The 19,439-nt window shown below is 28.7% G+C and overlaps 3 long non-coding RNA genes across 8 annotated transcripts; 1 reads left to right on the top strand and 2 right to left on the bottom strand.

Annotated features, from left to right (window-relative positions):
- The first annotated feature begins 883 nt into the window (after positions 1–883).
- Positions 884–8,471, top strand: LOC124949691. 5 transcript variants are annotated; one of them, XR_007101135.1, is made up of 5 exons: positions 885–2,728; positions 3,189–3,414; positions 3,525–5,988; positions 6,109–7,027; positions 7,516–8,471. It is a non-coding gene; the product is annotated as an uncharacterized LOC124949691 (long non-coding RNA). The 5 variants fall into 5 exon arrangements; XR_007101137.1 differs by having other exon boundaries at positions 886–2,728; positions 3,525–6,354; positions 6,873–7,027; XR_007101136.1 differs by having other exon boundaries at positions 886–2,728; positions 3,525–6,556; positions 6,873–7,027.
- On the bottom strand, positions 5,317–9,911 carry LOC124949690. The gene is made up of 4 exons (XR_007101132.1): positions 9,532–9,911; positions 8,520–8,795; positions 7,891–8,094; positions 5,317–7,737 (listed from the first exon to the last, which is right to left on the bottom strand). It is a non-coding gene; the product is annotated as an uncharacterized LOC124949690 (long non-coding RNA).
- Positions 9,912–14,113: 4,202 nt separating this feature from the next.
- LOC124949663 lies at positions 14,114–17,277 on the bottom strand. Of its 2 annotated transcripts, XR_007101124.1 has the most exons (6): positions 16,992–17,277; positions 16,592–16,906; positions 16,024–16,510; positions 15,381–15,666; positions 15,016–15,270; positions 14,114–14,517 (listed from the first exon to the last, which is right to left on the bottom strand). It is a non-coding gene; the product is annotated as an uncharacterized LOC124949663 (long non-coding RNA). The 2 variants fall into 2 exon arrangements; XR_007101123.1 differs by lacking the exons at positions 16,024–16,510; positions 16,592–16,906; positions 16,992–17,277 and having other exon boundaries at positions 15,381–15,991.
- Between the last annotated feature and the right edge of the window lie 2,162 nt (positions 17,278–19,439).

Below are 19,439 nucleotides of genomic sequence, written 5' to 3'. Positions count from 1 at the left end.
TGAATTTAATAAATATATTATGGTATTTATGTAATATCATTTTATAGAGAATACTATCGATCTTCATATATGTTTTCTATGTCTAGTAAAGCCATAATCGTTATTTTGTTGATATTAATTTTAATGATGATTAATAATAGTTGGCTTATTATTTTTGCTATTTGCTGTACTGTGTTATGATTTTCTCTAAATTCAAACTGTTTATGTATTACAATTTTTTCTTTTTTCTCGAAGTTATTCAGTCTTCTGTATATTTGTATATTTTCAGTTAACTTGCTTAACGTACAGAGTAATCTAATTGGCCTATAACTATTTGTTTCGATCCTTTTTTCTAAGTTTCAGTATTGGAACAATATATTCAATTTTCCAATGTGTGATAAAATAGAATAATTTAGGGGATGCATTAATTATTAATATTATTTTTCTCGTGAATTTTTTAAACATTATATTTTGTATATTATCTATTTCTGTTTTTCTTGTTGGTAGTTTTTTTATTATCTCAATTAATTCTTTTGGATTAGTGAAATATTCATGAGAATTCTCTATTAATATATTATTGTTATATTTCAACAATATTTTTCACATATATTCATGCTAATAATATTATTTATATTTCTTATTTCTTTATTTAATTGTATAAACTCTTTAAGAATATTACTGTTATTGCTATTTTGGTGTTTACTACTTCTTTGTTTACTGTTTGTTTTACTACATTTGTTTATCTTTGGTTTTGACTTGTATTTGTAACGTAACAGTGCTTGAATAGTTGACATTATTGCCAGTAGTCGTTCTTGGCTTTTATATTTTGCTTACACTAAGGAATTTGATATAGTTTCTAATGGTGAATTTGATGAATTCCTTAGTATTTTTTTCTATGTTATGTTGGTGCACAGAATTATTGGTGCCATTCCAGCCTGGTTATATATTTCTTGTATATGGAGGCATTGGTTGGATGAGCTCTATAATTGAAATATTTTATCGATTATCAATGGTTTCTTATATTTGTTAAGATACTTTTGCACACATTTGCATATAATACTTGATATTTGACATTGAGTTGTTTATTTTAGTTTATATATTTTTTCCAAGTGATCTTGGTACACGCTGTGGATTGGACAGTTTATCTAAGCTATTTTAGTTGTATATTTGTAATAAAAGCGACCATAAATAATGGTTGTTTAGTATTTTTCATTAGATTAATATTTTGCTGAATCCAGATTTTCCAATTGCTGTTTGATATCTTCATTGTTTGTCCTTTTATGTAATCTATGTTCTTCTCTTGATACTTTTATTTGTATACATGTGAAAAGATACATTTCTTTGTTGCGAGATTGATTCCAGTTTTTCGTAATCGTTTTGACTTGAAGTAAATATTTCTGTGAATTCCTAGTGGTATTTAATGTGGAATTCTTTTTTTAACATATTATTTAACATCTTTAAAAATGTAATATGTTCTTTAATTTGTCATGCTCAATTAATAGAAGTGGTTTTTTTACATTAATTATTTTTTTATTTTTTATACTGTCATCCAAATCATCATTGTCGGTTTTATACGACTCGACATTTGAATCACGATCGTATTTGCATGCCAGTGCTTAGTATCTGTTTTTGAATATAAAAAGATCTTATCTCCTTATTTTGTATAAATTGTTTTTTCTTTTCCATTTTATCTTCCATGTTCATCGATTTTCTTTTCCAAAATGTTATGGCATTTTCGTCAAAATCTATTGTTAGCTTTATTTTTATGCATAAACTATTCTTGAGAAAATATCATTTTTTGACATGATTTAATTTAAAAAAATATTAATATTATTTGATAAAGGAATATACTAATATATTTATATACTTTAGTAAAATAAATAATTAATAATAATCAATATAAGAGGTGGAAAGAAATAAAGAATTAACCATATGGAAGGTTTTCTAGAGACAAAAGCAAGGAAGAAAACGAATGAGAAAGATAGTAAAAAGAAGAAAGGATTATCAAGTACATATCAAAGTGCTTTGACAACTATGCTTTGACAAAATATTTTTGATTGCATTGCAAGTTTAGTTTATCATTAGTCATATGACTTTTAGCTGCCATACTCTGCAATTCAATTCCATAAGTCCAGATGAGTTTAACTACTGTTTTATATATCAGAAATTTGTTATCTATATTTAACTTTGAGTTTTATTTTACTTTGTATATGGTAGTTTCATGTTACGTGTTACTAAATACATATCCAAGTATTTTATTATTTCCATTTGAGGTGCCATAGTTTAATGTTATAGCTGAAACAGTACTTTTCTTTAAGGTGAACGTTATATGCTTACATTTATCAGTATTAACTTTTATTCTCCATTAATTTAGCCCTGAGTAAGAATATACTGTTGAAATATAGATGATGCAGTTTTAGGGTTTTCATGCGTGGACAAAATGACTATCATTAACAAATATGTACAGTGTAATTTGACGTGTAGTAGGAATGTCAATCGTATAAGGAATATAAAGAATAAAATGCCTTTGGAACTTCTGTTTCAATATTATTTATGTTCGATATTGAACTTTCTTTGAAAAGAACATTCTTTGTAAAGATTTAAAGAATGTTCTTTCTAGATATGATTTAATGAGTTTGTAGTATGATGAAGGAAAGTTCTGCTTTATTTTTGTTAAGAGATTGACGTGCCAGATTGATGTGCCTATGTCTAAAAAATGAAGAGTGCAATATTTCTTTTCCTTGAAAGCGTGAGTGATCTTATTTATTACCTTGTGAATTTGTTCAATAGTAATAAATTTATTTCTAAAATCAAATTGAAACAGATGAATTAGTTTCATCTATGTTATCTTACAGTAGGTTAAATGAGTTTTGGTGAGGCACGTTCCTTAACAATTTTTCGTTATTTGTTGCTGAAGTGTTCATTGATAGATTTTTAAGTGGATAGATTTTTTGTTTCTTAGATAAGGTACTATAAAATGGATAATTAATATCTATAGCATTTTTCAGAGTTGTTATATTGTTATTGTCTTATTGATTTTTAATGGTATTGACACACACACACACACTATAAAGTTATTTTATATATATATATATTTTATTATACTTTATATTTCATTATACTTTATATATATATATATATATATATATATATATATATATATATATATATGTTGCGTATGAGGGGCACAACTACGAGACAGTTTTCAGATATACGTTTCAAACCGCAATAGCGATGGTAGTCGATTTGCACGGAGAATCTTCATCCGTTTCTTCCTAATCATCAGAATTATAGACCCACTGGTTTCGAAGAATAAGGGCGGCGGAACAAGTCTAGTATACCAATGAAGGCCGTCAGTAAAATATTGCTCGCCACGTTTCCGCAAATTAATGGAAGAAGGCGAATTTTTTTGAAGGATTCCGTGAAGTTTGTGAGGTAGATACACATTAATGAATATAACGTGAATTTAAGTTATCACTTCAATAAAGTATATTTATTGAAGTACAGATACAATTGTGATGTGTTATTGTGTAATAACGATTTAGATTGTGCTGGATACCTCTATTTGAGGCATAGTCAGTGATATTGTTAAGACTTGGTTGTCTTACTGATGAGTCTGAATGCTTAGATGCGACTGACTAGATTTTTTTCAAACTATCAACGAAAATATTAATGTATTAAGAAAGTGAAATGAAAAGAGAGGAATTTAAGTAAAAAGTATCTCGAACAGAAAAGCAATATTCTTATTGGTATACTGTGCATAGTCCGTTCGAAATGTTTGACCAATCTCATACGTCGTCCTTTGTCCTGAAGACCGTGTGGACCCATGAGTATTGCATTGATATTTGAAGGGTAGGAGCTAGACAAATTCTTGAGAATCAACGTACGAATACCAATTAGCTTTTATAAAACGATTTATCGCCACTGTTCAACTATTTACTTATTTTTATATCTCTATTATTCTGAGAAAAGAGAGAGTGTGAGGGAGGGGGAGAGAAAGAGAGATTAGGCGTGTCTTTTCTAATCTCTTTTCGCAAGTTCGACGTTCGATCATTAACGCGTATTTTTATGAATGACGAACTTAGAAGATTAAACGGCGATTATTAATAAATATGGATGCAAAATTTTGTGTGTATTTAAATATATACACACATACACATATATGTACATATATGTATATACATACATATATAAGTCGCAGTAAAAAAATGATACTCGATTTTTCGATCCTTAACTAAAGAATATAGAACGTTTAGATCTTAGTCAGTTAAAGAAAAAAAAGAAATAACTAAGAAACAACTAATAATAGGATCGACAAAAATTAGAAGGGCTTTGAAGTATATACTATATGTTTATTTTTCTAATTCTATTATAAAAAAAAAGTTATGAAGAAAAAAAAAACGCACACGTATACAGATATACGAAGCCACATAAAAAAAATTTTTTAAAAATCTCTCTTTCGTATTGTTTCCAAATTTTTGAAAAAGCTTTATCCCTTTGCACTCGGTTGACCCTTCTTGTGGGACATCGTAATTCTAGCATATCACTCGGATGTCCCCTCTTATGGGACATTAAATTTGATTAGTGATTATAGCTAATTGAGTTATTTCAGCGCAACTTTTTGAGACATGCATGCTTCCCTGAAGTTTTCTTTTGAAATGGCACAAGAAATCAAATCAAAATATAGTAAAACTACTAAGATATACAAAAAGAAATATCAGCGAGTTTTGTCGTACGAAAACGCTATAAAATTGCTCATGACGATCCGACCACTTCAAAGGCGTTACTTGAAAAGAGCGATATGGCAAGATTTAGAAGAAAGGTCGATAAGCAAACATAGCATGTACTGTATAATGAGATTTATAATCATTGACCAGTTGAGACGTGATTTTCGTGAATCGAGAACGCGTCCATTCACATCTTCTGCGGACAATAGATTAGACAATAAACTACATATTCCTGATGTGTGACAAAGAAAACGAAATTGTATTGTTTGTTCTGATAGGAAAACACCTGGTGGCAGGCGTCTAATAACATATTATTGTCAAACGTACACTAATCAGCCTGCAATGCATTTTGGAGAGTGTTTTAGAGTTTATCACTCTATACAAAATTATAAAAAATAAAACATTGATTTTTTTGCAAATATACATTTCTCGATTTCAACCAATTCATATAAGTCCAATATCATTATAATATGTTAGTTAGTTCCAAAATTATACTAAATAATACGAGGGTCTGTAAATGCACGTTTCTGCCACAAAGTAGCATCGAGTAGCTGGTAGCCAACGTCCAGAATGGTTCCGAGTGCAAAGGGTTATTTATTTTGAAAAAAAATCTTGTTAAAAAATTTTTATTTTTATTTGTATTTTCCGAAAAATTCGAAAACAATACGCGATAAATTAAATCTTCGTTTTTAAAACGAGACCTTGTTCATTAAAATTGGACAAAAATTGTGCTTGTGCTTATTGATGGTGTAAATCATTATAAAATCGAGGGTAATAAATAGTTTTAATTTCAATTTAAAATCAGTTTAAACTAACCTTTAAAATGTATAGTTTTGTACTTTTTCCTCATGCTTTTAAATTTGACAAAGCCGTACTTTGGTCAATATTTTACTGTTTTGTATTTTAGATCACTATTCAACATTAGTTTTTCCTGTAAATGATTATACTCAAGAATTCCTTTGATCAAGATTGAAATCAGATATATTACTTTGATCGTCTGTTTCACATCTTTCCGTATCATGTTCACAAGTATAATCATTTACGTGATCAATAATCCAATATCATTGATTACTATGTTTTTCAAGAGAAGGAATACGATTATGATCGAGTTATAAACCAAAGAGACTAATTTGATGTAAATGTTGAAAGCACATGAAACACAGCAATGAAAATGGAGCAAGCAGATCTCTTGAAAGTTTTCGAATTCATTGATGAAAACTTTTTTAGTGTTTAATGCTCTAATTGTTGGTAAATTTTGAAGCGCTGCGTTAATCTGATACGGGTGATTAAGTTTTTGGAAATAAGAAGATAATCAATTAATGAGAGAACTTAAATATTAGCATTACACTAATCTACTTATTTCTTTCAATTGTTTAACTTTATAATTGATATAAAAATCTAGAAGAAGCCAATGAGTTTATCCTTCCTATTATTATTATCGTTATCAGTCCAATACTAAGAATTATAAAATAAGACATGCTATATCAAGGACACCAGTATTTTTGGAAAATTTAAAAGAAGACTAAAAATTTATTGACGTTGAAAAAGAATATTCAATAAATTTACCTGTCTGAGATACGACTGAGCATATAATTCTATGAAATATGCTGGCATGCAGTTTTCTGGAAGCGTGTAATCAAACTCTATAGTAAGAAAACATTTATAAAAACCGTTGTTTTAAAGCTACAGACATAAATTATTTTTATGTAATCCAACGATCCTTTCCATGCAAATAGAGGTCAAATTTATGTTTCCTCGATGTTGGCACTACTGATAGCTATTCGTAAAAAAACTAAGAGTATAACCATCAATAGCAACAAAACACTCCTACTCGTCTTGAAATAAAAGATGTAAGGCTTAATAGACCTATGACTTTTACCATATCAACAAGTACCAATGTTTTCGTAGATGATCCATTTATATTTTTAATTACCATGCCTTTCAAATCTTCGATCTCCCCTCCATATGTGGATTCTTCATTCTTCTCGAGTTCCATTTTCTCTATCATAAATTTGATGAAGTCAATACTGGAAGCTTGGAGACTATTAAAATTCAGACTTTCGTACACCGCTCTAAACTAAGCCATGCGATCATTTGACCTGTACACTATAGAAACTGCAACTAATGCGTTAAAAATAAAGCTAAAATTTTAGTTTTATTTTTCAGATATCCGTATATGCAATGCTTAAAATTTCAAATAGATATGATGGAAGAAAAGAAGAAATGTTGAATGATTCCAGAAAAGATAGAAAGATGATACTAAATTAACAGCAGACAGCAATTAAATAAATCTATCACAGAATTGGAAAGCATTAGATGAGGTTTGTCTTTAGCAATGCAAAATTAAAACTTATGAACAAGAAGAAGAATTTCCAACAATAGATAAAGATCCACATTAGCATAGACAGCTCTAGTGAAATTGATAAGAGCACATTGGTCACTGCTCAAACCTATCTCTCTTCTAACGTTGTATCATTATAAAAAAATAAAACAATATTCTCATTCAATTAGCAGGCCTAAATAATTTGCTTGCAATAAGAATTATTCATGCTACGATCAAAGATTACGTTCTGTCTGATTAAAGAAGCAAATATTCTCTTGAAGTATCATTTGTAGTAAAGTATTTTTTCCAGAATATATCTTCTCCACGATTTCTATTAATCTAACGCATACAATTGATTATATTTACGCTGCTCTCATAGCTTACAACCGTTACATTATTCAGTATCATTTTATGTGATCTAATCTCTTGAGTCTTTCTCTTTTTTAATCTGTGCATGCATTAATGTCATGAATTTTTTGATATCAGGCATTGATACAAGATCTTCAATTAACTGATGAATACTTGATCCATATATGTCATGGAGCTTCGAACGAATATTAAGAAATGGCGTTATTCTGAAGGCTTACTATACGTAATTAAAAGTGACAACATACATCAGAATTTATATGAACAAATAGACATATGATATATAACTTTAGTCTAATTTGTTACACTATGGAGTATTTCTTTATCGTATTTATTTCCTTCCTAAAAGAGTAAAGAATAATTGATGTTGAAATATAATTAAAAAAGAATATTTGATTAAGTAGATGGTTAAGTATTTATATGTAATATTATTTTAAATACACTATAGGACATATTGATTTTTTAAATAATCATAACCATTGATGAAATGCTTACTTCCTGTTTTCCTTATTTTCGCAGAAAAAGTATTTCCCAGACGTTAATTTCTACGATCTGTACCTCAATGATTTGGTTGTTTATTAAACGTAATCTTTCGTCTGTTCCTTTGGTTGGTAACACTATCAGCTTTGTTTTTTTCATTCCAAAGTACTCTAAAATGATCGGAAATTAATTTGTTCAGTATGATCATTTTCTAGATTTCTGAAAAAGAAATGTACTCATCTTGAAAAGGAAAAAAATTCCAATCTAATTCTCAATAGAGAATATAGGCAATAATCAAGCATTCTTTATGGCTTATAAATTATTTTATTTAATAAACTTATTTGATTATTTCGATAATTTTGCGCGTATATCACTATATATAATTTATAATTATATAATCTATAAATAATAAATTATAATGTATGTTATTTATATAGGAAGAAATGATTGGAGACGAATGTAACAATTTTCAACAATTTAATTTATAACTGTTTATTGTAGGAACTATTTTATATAGGTTTAAAAGCAATTAAAACAAAAGTAAGATGTTATAGTTATTTTTGTCCATTCAATCTTTAAATAAACTTTTAACCTACTTTGTCTCTCATTAAAGAAATTAGCAAAGGAAAATTAATATTTCTTACCAACTGTTGTTCCACTAAAGAAAAACGGGTTGTATAATCTGAGCCTTTTTTCTAAACATCTCTCCATAAATCAAAGTGTAACAGGCTATTTTCATTTCCATTTCAAGAAGTAAAAAATTTAGCAAAGATAAATGGAAAATGAAACAATTTATAAAGAGAAATACATTACTGGATCAACTTATTATTTGTTTGAATAATGTAAGAGATTTTTGAAGCAGACTTCTGTAAAAGATTTCTATAAACAATATATCAGAGCAATGTAACGGTTGAGCAATTCTGAAACATAGAAATTATTGTCATATATCAATATAATTTAAACTTAATTAAAACAAGGTGAGAGATTATTTTTTAATGTGAATATTTTATTTAACACCTACCACACCTCATTTTTTTATGAGAAAAGTAAGAAAAAGATTTATAAAAACGTAACATTTTTTATACATAAGATTAGACTCATAAAATTATTTATTTGATAGAATATATATTAAACTTTATCTGATCTGTTTATAACGCTAAAGCTATATCAATCAACATAATACTTTTTTCAATTTTACCAGATTTTAATGAAGCGATTTTCCAAACGATTACCTGGATTACTTTTTTTTTAATAGTAAATATAGATCAATCTCTAGCAAGTGTCTTTTATATCTAAATAAAAAGTTTAAAATATTTAACCAAAACACAATTTGTGTTTTATAATTAATATTAACTAATAAGAATAACTATTAAAAATAAGTAGTAAAATTAATACAATAATAATAAAATAAAATACTTCTTCAAACTGTTCTATTTTAATTAAAAAATTGTTTATATTATACATCATATTTTGAATAGGTTTTTCCCTAGGATCATACAAATATTTGTACAAAACTTTTCTTAGAGGTCTTTTCGATTCATGTATTTTTTTTAATTAATTCCATATATCTCTTTACATTCTGCTTCTCTTGATTATATTCAATTAGTTCTTTGATATAGATAATAGCATCAATGCTAGTACTTTTATTTGTCTTACTTGTTAATTCAAATTGGTTTCTTCATCTTGAATTATAATTTCATCAGATCATTATAAATCAGTTTTTCCATTTTTAAAATTCCTTTATTCATGATTTGATTCGTTTAGATTCTTGATATATTGAGTATTCTCAGTTAAATTTATGTTTAGAGGTTAGTTTTAAATTAATGTATATCATTTACTTATATTGTTTCTAGGTTCAAAATCTTGTTAGAAGATTCAGTAAATAATACAAATAAGATGCGATATGATATATAATAAGCATTTATTACACTAATTGAAGTCAACATGAAAACAAGCTACATATAATCATGAGTACTCGAGAAAGAAATTTAAGAAACACAGAAAGCAGAGTCTAACAGAAAAAATAAGGGCGCTTTGATCACTTTCACAATAAATACAATTTTTGACAAATATTAATATAAATAATATTTAATTAAGATATTTAGATATTATTTATATCTTATTTACTTATTTTTATAATAAATCATTAATAATTATTAATATAAATTAATATACTTATTAAGGCTATTCATTATCCCTGGTATTTTAATTGTTTATGGCATTAATAAGATCAGGCATAATTCTTGATCGATTTTAATGAACAAAGTCTCATTTTAAAGATAAAGATTTAATCTACGGTGCTGTTCAGTTGGAATTTTGAAAAAGCTTCATTTTCATTGAAAAAATCGGGTTAAAAAATGATATTATTTCAAGAATTGTTTATGTACAAATAAAAAGCTGTTTCAAAAGTCCGCTGAAAAAGCATCGTAGATTAAATCTTCGTCTTTAAAATGAGACCTTGTTCATCAAAATTGGTCGAGAATTACTTCTATTCTTCCTAATAGTGAAATGAATGAAATACTGTTTTCGATATTTTTCGCGAAGAAAACGTTTAGTACTGTGGCGCCTCTCGAAATTTGTGGCAAAAGAGATGAAGCTTATACCCTCACTACTGATTTTCATATCACGCTTGAATGATGTATGTTTATGTCCGTGAAGTAGCGATAGTCTGCTTGGTTGTGTGCATAAATAGCTGATGCTCAGGTTTTTTGAACTTTTCCAAATTCAAAGAAATAGGTTTCACGATGCTCGCACGAAGAAGCTACGGTAACAACTCACTCGATCAATTTAATGACGTTCGGCTAGATGATTCTATAGCAAAAGTAACTTTTATTATTATTATTAAATTGTATTATATTCTATTATATTACATTATATTGCATTATATTACATTATATTACATTATATTACATTATATTACATTATTATTATTATCATCATCATCATCATCATCATCATCATCATCATCATCATCATCATCATCATCATCATCATCATCATCATCATCATCATCATCATCATCATCATCATCGTTATCATTACATTATTATTATCATCATTATCATCATTATCATCATCAGTAACAGTAATAATAGCATATTTTTATAGTAGTAGTATTAATAGCTATAGTATAGAGTGAACTAGTCCTATAGAGGCAACCACGTAAAAAAAAGCGCTGTGAGTCTATTTCATAGGTAGTGTGGAAATGAATTCATATTTTAATTTGTATTAAAAAAATATAATATATAAGTATTCATTAATTATTTTTAAGAAGAAATTGGACAAATTCTTATTTTTGTCACCGAATTATATACTAATTCTTATATGTATCAATTGTATTTATTATTTTTTATGCATTTATCGTAAAACAAGTGCATACCGACGTCGTATTTAGCATGGATCACTGCGAGACGTACGATAACATCAGAGAAAAATATACTTATGAGAGATTGAAAAGTTTGAATTCACAGTCTATTAAATTACTTACTCTAGTTTACAAATTGTTATATAAAAACCAATTGTTATGTATGCGTGAGAGAGGAATAATCAACAACACAAGCTTATAGACCGATATGATAGAGGCATGGTAGGGACAGCATTTCCCGCTTGTATTTGTAATTCATATTTTATCTATATCTGTCGCTGAAGTCACACATGTTTTGAACAAAAGGTAGTAAACAGCCTTAGTCACTTTTTGAACCTTATATACGTGTTTATAACATTTGTTCGGTGCATCTACCGACAATTTGGTTAATACCGAAATAATAATACGATGAATGCTTTCAATTTGTCCCTTCTTGATACACCGGTAGTAGTTAAAATATGTTCGATTCTTTCATACAGTACTCTTTAAAATCTGTCGATGTAAACGCTGTTCCTAATTATACGTGTCTGTTATTATACGTGTCGAGTTACCGAAAGTTCTTTGCAATTTTGTTAGTTTGTCTAACGTTTCCCATGAAGTAATCGACTTAGTTGGGTATAATCAAACAAACTTAGAAAATTCGTCTACTATAACTAAAATATGCTTGTACGTCTTATTTGTCGCTCTCATCGGCCCTATATGATCATTATGATAAGTTTAAACCTTTGGTATCGGCTCTAACTGACTTTCTTTTTTCCTTGCTTACGTTCTGCTTATATACACCGTATGCAACAACTATTTTTTCTATCTTTTCGTTTAGGTTTGGTATATAAAACTTCTCTTCGATTCTTTCAGCTATCTTACATACGGAAAAATGGCCATTCTTGTGAATCTTTTTAATTACATTAGCTTGCATGCTCGTAGCCAAAACTATTATTTTTTTATCGTTTACACGCTTCATTAAAATGTTATTTTCTAAAAGATAATCTCCATACGGTTATTTTTCTATTACGTGATGTATAACGCGTAATCTTTCCTCCTCTTCCTGTTTCTTCCTAATATTCTGTAACAGTACGTCTTTGATACATTTATCTAGAGAATTACTGAGCGCATCCACGTGCCTCAATCTTTTTCCCGTGCGGTGTTCAAGTTCAAAATCAAATTCTTTTAATGACATCTTGCAACTCATCTTGCAACTTTCGATGCTAAATCTCTCCTTTTAAGCGTTTTTTGGAATGCTTGATAATTTGTGACTAATTTAAATCTAATCCTTAACAATTAAATTCGAAACTTCTGAACGGCCTTAATTATCGCTAAAATTTCTAATTTGTATAAGTGATATATTTTCTCGGTATCTGATGTTTTAAAACTCATATAATAAACTGGATGATAATAACTTTCGTTGGAACGGTACCAAATCTATCTATATTTGGATCTATATGCAATTCTGTTATTGTTTCGGGATCATAAATACGAAGCACTAATTCTTCAGATAAAAGATATTTTAACTGCGAAAACGACTTTCTTTCAGCTGTATTAAAAATAAATACCTTATTTGATTTCGACAAATCTGATAATGATTTTGCTATCTTAGCATAATTTTTAATGAGTTTACGAAAATAACCTGTTAGATTTAAAAAATTCTGCTCTTGCTTTTTATTTTTTGGTTCCGAAAACTGCTGTACCGCATTTATTTTCATCGGAGATAGGCAAATACTTCCATCTCATATTACGTGTTCTAAAAATTCAATTTTTTCTTGAAGCAATTTGCATTTCTTCCAATTTATAATTAATCCATTTCGAGCTGCAACTTACAACGTTTCTTTTAGCTTCCTACACACATTCCCGTTATCAATACCTGGAATAATGAGATCATCTTCTACTTTCTTCCTCACCAGGTCGCCAAAGTCCTCATCAATAAATTTTAGAAAACCGGTATGGCTATTACACAACTCAAGAAGTGTCTTAAGAAATTCAAATTGCCCGTCTGGAGTAGCAAATAAAGCGAATCTGCGACTATTCTCCGCGATTTTAACATGGAAAAATCAGTTTTCTAGAGCGCTTAGATCTTCGTAAGTTAAAGAAAACAAAAAAATAAAAAGAAATAACTAAGAAACAAGTGATCATAGAATCGACAAAAATTAGAAGGGACCTTGAAATATATACTATATGTATATTCTTCTAATTCTATTATAAAAAAAAAATTACAAAGAAAGAAAGAACACGCACATGTACACGCACACGCACACAAATATACAAGGAGCACGTATATGTATCTAAAAAGTCTAATAAACAAATTCTCTCTTTCTCTCTCTCTTTCTCTCTCTCTCTCTCTCTCTCTCTCTCTCTCTCTCTTTCTCCTTTTTATTTTGATTAGATAAAAATCTTACATAACAATAATATTTATTGTCTTTCAAATGTCTTCGTTTAATCGATTTTAATTTTTGTTGGCGTACTGCCAACTTAATAAAAAGAGAAAGATAGAAAAACAAAAAGTAAAATAAATAAATATATAAATAATATCAAATCAAATAAAATTCTAATATAACATCAATATAAATAATATTTAACGAATAATAAATCTAATAAAATATCGATACGTTTGACATCGATTTAAAAAAAGAAAGTAATAATAATAATATAATCCAAATTCATAAACATTTATATGATCTAATATTTATAATGAGACACTATCTCCTATTTTATTTCTCTTTCCATTTTTGTGATAAATACAAACATTTCTACGTACTAATATTTCGTATGTATCTATGTGTTAAACATGTTTGTGCACGTATATAACTTATATATATATATAATATATATATATATATATATATGTATATATATATAACATTTTGAAGCATTAATTAAAAAAAAAGATGTTCTTTTTATTATAATATCTATATAAGTACATATTATATTAAAACGAAATCAATGAAATTTTGCAATATATTTAGAAAATTTTAAAGAGAGCTTTAAGTCTACTTAGAAATATCCTCGAGGCTATGTTAACTTTCTTCAAGAGCCATTAAAATCTCCTTGGTCTTTGTCTGAGTATTTTCCAATGAAGTTAAAAGGCCACCACCAGCGCCACCACTACTACCACCGCCGCCATCATGGTCGTTTAGAGGTTTTTGCAAAAGATTTTGCTCTCTGATTCTAACCAATTGCGCTAATAAATCTACTAAAGCAGCATCTCGTTCGCCAGAAAATTTTTCTTTTCTTTCTAAAGCTTCTCTTTTTCTTTAGTCGATTCCTAGAGTTACCTTTAACAAAACCTGAGAAATATAAAACAAAAAAATAAAACAGATCGAGTATCATAAGTTTAAAGTTAAAGAAAATTCTTATACTCTTGGTAATATCAAAAAAGAGAGAGAGAGAGATAGAAACTGGATTATCTAAATAATGTTTTGTAAAATAATAAAAAAAGAATAATGGAAAGAAAAATAAATTGTCTAAATTATCGTTGAAAGAATCAAATTATTATTATTATTATATTATTATATTATTATATTTTTTATAAAACTGATCTTATCGACGAGTTTCTCGGTCAAGCTTCTCGTTCCAACGCCAAGAGCAATTTTGAACAGAAAAGTGTTAGGTTTCTGCGATATATTATCCAATCAATTTCTTTTCGTTGCTAAGAAGAATTTGAAGTCTTGTTGAACTGGCAAAATACGTTTGCCGAGTCTCAAAGGTCGTTTACGTAAACGTGGCAACAGAATATTAGGAAATTCAACTATTAACTCGACCAAAAAGGATTTCCCAAATCTTACAGCTAATTCCAAAGCGGTAAATAACTTAGGATCCTCAGCATTTGTTATCTTCAATTTCAATCCCAGATTTGATTTCAATCAAATGATTGCATCTCCCGATGGATCGAGAAAGATAAGTTCCAAAGGAATCCATACAGCATTAACGAGATTTTCTGTGTCCGCTGAGAATCCTTGAATTCATCAAAGTAATTTTTTTCGTTCGCTAATCAATAACTCAACGGCCGACCTTTTCTACTTGTCGCCTCTTTCCGGATCCTAAAAGGAAATATATTTTAATTTTGTTAAGTTATTCTACTTTTTCCTGCTTTTTATATAATTATATAAATATATATATGTATATAGGACATTAAATCGACAATACTTACTTGATAGATCAAAAATGATGCGACATTGGCAATTTCGGCGTTCAATCTTGCTTTACGTTTAATCAATTCCTCGTACTGTCCCTACCAATCACGTTGTTTCTTGTCAAGTTTCGACAAAAGTGCTCTGGCCGTAGTCAAAGTAGCCTCGGTTGTTTTCGTCCTCAGTTGCAAAGTCGCGGCACTGCGCGAATGTTCAGCCTATTCTTGAAGCTGTGCAACATGACTTTTCACGGTATTCAGACTAGCCGCCAATCTTCCAAGCTGTAGTTCGGCAGCTCATAATAGTCTATAAACAATTTATATTTTTTTCTTTTTTTTACTTTTATAATATAATATATTCATAATAAAATTGAATTCTGAAATAGAAATTTAATTATTAGAGGAAATTATACTAGGCCAATAAACATTGTTCACGTTCCAATCATGCACCCTGTTGAAGAATTTGTCTGTTTTGTAAATTAGCAAGTACTCAGCTTGCCAATGATTTTCTCTTCAAAACTGTCGAGATTTTCCTTGACCGGATTTCTCAACCGTTTCTAAACTTACCGAAGTATTTTTGCTTGCGTTCCAGATTTTTTGATTAGAAAAAAAAATGAATTATTTATCAGACAACTTTTTTTTAATATAAAACTTTTTACCTAACTTCATCTTTGATCACACGTTTTGCCAAAAAAGTCTTCATACTGTTCCAAGATATATGTTTGATACCCATAAGTCTTAAGGACGTCTCTTACAAGTACCTTTGGTGCTCTTAATGATCTAACTTCGGCAAGAGCATTGGAACTGATATCAGCAACAGCGTATGACGCTTGTTTAATAAATGGCTCAACCTTGCTCAATTCCTTTTCTATATCAACCTTTTTTAAAAATATAATTTTTATCGTCAAATTTTCTTTATATGTAAGGATACACGAAAAGATCGAATAATGTTAGCTTTCTTTATGCTATCTCAGCGTTTTCTCGTTCGGTCTCAGCTTTTAAATTAGTCCTCTCGCCATATTGCTCTGTAGTACCTCTCATTGTTGCAGTAATCTTTTCTAAAGCCGAATTAGCTCTTCCTTTTTCGATCTAATGAATTAGAATTGTATATTCTTATATCATCATCCTCGTAATTTTCGAGGAAATGTAATCTGTTTTTAATGAGATAAATGGATGAAGAAAAAAAAAAGAAAAAAGAGACCAAAAGGAAACAAAGATTAACACTTCAAGACCTTGTCTTTGTTGAGAAGCTTCGTCCTCCAATTTAGCGACATATTTGCCGGTTTCTCTCAATTTACTTATATCAGCGCCGAGACTATCAAGTATACTTTCAACTTGTTCACTTTCACGAAAATGTTGGAATGTACAAGGTAGCACTAAAAAACTGTTTAGAATGTGCTGCTGCTTAAGAGTTTGAAGATGAGCTTTAATCATAATTTGTGTGTCCGTAGATAATATTTCAGAAGTTTCTGATTAATTTGAATTATATTTAATTGCTAATTCAATCAATGGTACTCCCAATACTTGGACCAATAATTGCACAATATCTGAATAATTCAGAACATGATAATAATGTTGATTTTATGTCTCCATTGTTTCAAATTATGACTATACAAAGATAATTGCGGATACCTCAGATGTGATCAAATCTTGTTTTTTCCTTTCTTTATTTTTTTTTATGTTCCATTAAAAAGTTCGAGACATTTTAATGGACTACTTACGATAATAAAAATATTCTTTCAAAGTGCCAGGAAAATCTCTCTTTGACAAATCTATGAATGATGCTATCATACCATCCAATTCGTCGGTTGAAAAAAGTCCCGGAAGTTTACATTTCGCGACAATAACACTGACCAAGATAGACATTTCTTTCTCTGTCATGTGATGTTCCTGGAATAAGACTATCGTTGGTCCACCATCGATATCAGCCGTTTGAATAGTACTTTTCATCGAAGTTTTAGCTCGTTCAGGTTCTGAATTAATGAATAGAAAAGACGAGAAAGTTGTAGTCAATCTGGCAGCTGATTTTTTTCCTGCTTCGCATCTGTTAATAGACTACTTTTTGTATTCGGTCGATAATTAATTACCGATGGAGTATGAAATGTTATAAACAGGCGTCTTATCTATTTAATATTCATTGTAATAAATAATTATAGAGAATGAATGTTATGTACAATACAATTAATAATAATCTTGTGATAATAATCTTAAACTGAATTAGGTCAGAATTTAAACAAATAGTTATTATCAGCGATCATTTGTAGAAGATGGGAGGTAATTTTTGTCTGTTTAATTTGGCCATTCAAGCATATTTAGCAGTTGCATTTATGATATTATTTTTCCATTCCTCTTTGATAATAAGTAACAACTCAGTATTACCAACTCTCCTAACGAAAATATTGTTGATTATATTTTTTATTTATCATTTTAGTAGACAATACAGACGCAACCTAGACGCACCCCAATTTACCTGTGCTTTAGCTGTTAATCTGAACGGAAATACAACAAATTTACTCTCTGTAAATACTATCTTTTAATAAACGTTCTACCTTAAAAGAAAATAAAACTAAAAAAAAAGAAAAATGATTTATGAAAATTACTAAGGATGAAATAAACGTCGGCCAGCATCTAACAGATGACAGGTAACATCTTCCACGTTCTCAGAAGGTAAATAATAGCCAAGACAATTAACCCAAAATAAGATTCTTCAATGTCCACAAGAAAGAAAATTTTTTGGACAAGTTCGTCGACTAGTTTCTAATATAGCCGATACCGTCTTCGAAGCCTAAGTGTTCATTAAATCATCCTTTCGTTTTAATGCATTTCTCAGATGAAGTTCCGACATAGCAATAGTGTCTTTCGAACTTAGAGACCTTAAATAATATCTTTTAATATTATATGACATATGATATGTACATACAATCTAATTATGATTTACTTAGTTCTTTAAGCATCAAGGGTGAATGTGTCGGATTATAATATGATCAAATGCGATTCAGAAAATAGAAATGCAGGAGGAACAATTTTATATATAAGACATGATGTTAAGTATAAAATAGTAATGACAAAAAAAATGGTGTCGAATAGTTGGTGTGTTGCGATAGAACTAAAAGAAAAGTTATGTAAAGACACGATAATGGTAGTATATCATTCATCGAGTGCATTACATGGTAATTTTGTGAGTTTTTTAGAGCATGTAGCACAGGCTCTAACTATAAAAGGAGAATGTATGATATTGAAAGACTTTAATATAGACTTTATGGTAGATTTGTTCTATGTAAAGAAATTACAAAAATCAATGTCATACATAAGTATGAAATGAATATTCTCTAAGTATGAAACAAATATGTCAATAAGTCGACAAGATTTACAAAAGACAAACAAACAATTATAGATCTATTATTTGCTAATAATAATGTACAAGTACAAGTAGTTCATAAGCATAAAATAACAGACATGCGTGGCTAAGATCTGATACACGATCAAAGTTGGAAATAGATGTAAAGGATTCATTGTTAGAGATTATAGAAAATTTAGTGCAGATAAATTTTTTAGGTTAATAGAAAATAAGGCCAGAATATTGAAATAAATAGAGAAGCTAAAAAATTTGTGGATATATAATGGAGGCATTGAATAGCATAGCATCGAAGAAAAAGTTATAAATCTTAAAGGTATGGGAAGGGAAATGATTTTCAGAAGATATGAGAATGGTGACAAATAAAAGAGATGAAGCGTATAAGAAGGCAATATACGGGTAAATGAAATAGAATTGTCTATAATTTAAAACTCGAAGAAGTGCAGTGATTATGTTAATAAAAAAAAATAAAAAAAACATACAATGAAAAAATGATAGATAATAATAAAGAAGATCTTACCAAAATGTGGGGAACTTCGAAAGAAATTATTAGAGGAGAATCAAGGAAAATCTAGATAGAATAAATTTTGAGTTTTTAGATAATAATGGATATAATTTATCTAATAAATTTAACGTATATTACATAAAAAGTATTAATAACATTAAATTTATTTATTTATTATAACAGTAAATCTGAAGATAATGAAAAGACAAAGTGCATGGGT

Source organism: Vespa velutina, chromosome 6, assembly GCF_912470025.1.
Source record: "Vespa velutina chromosome 6, iVesVel2.1, whole genome shotgun sequence".
NCBI lineage: Eukaryota > Metazoa > Arthropoda > Insecta > Hymenoptera > Vespidae > Vespa > Vespa velutina.
Note: the sequence above shows the minus strand (reverse complement) of the source record. Positions and strands in the feature narration are given on the sequence as shown.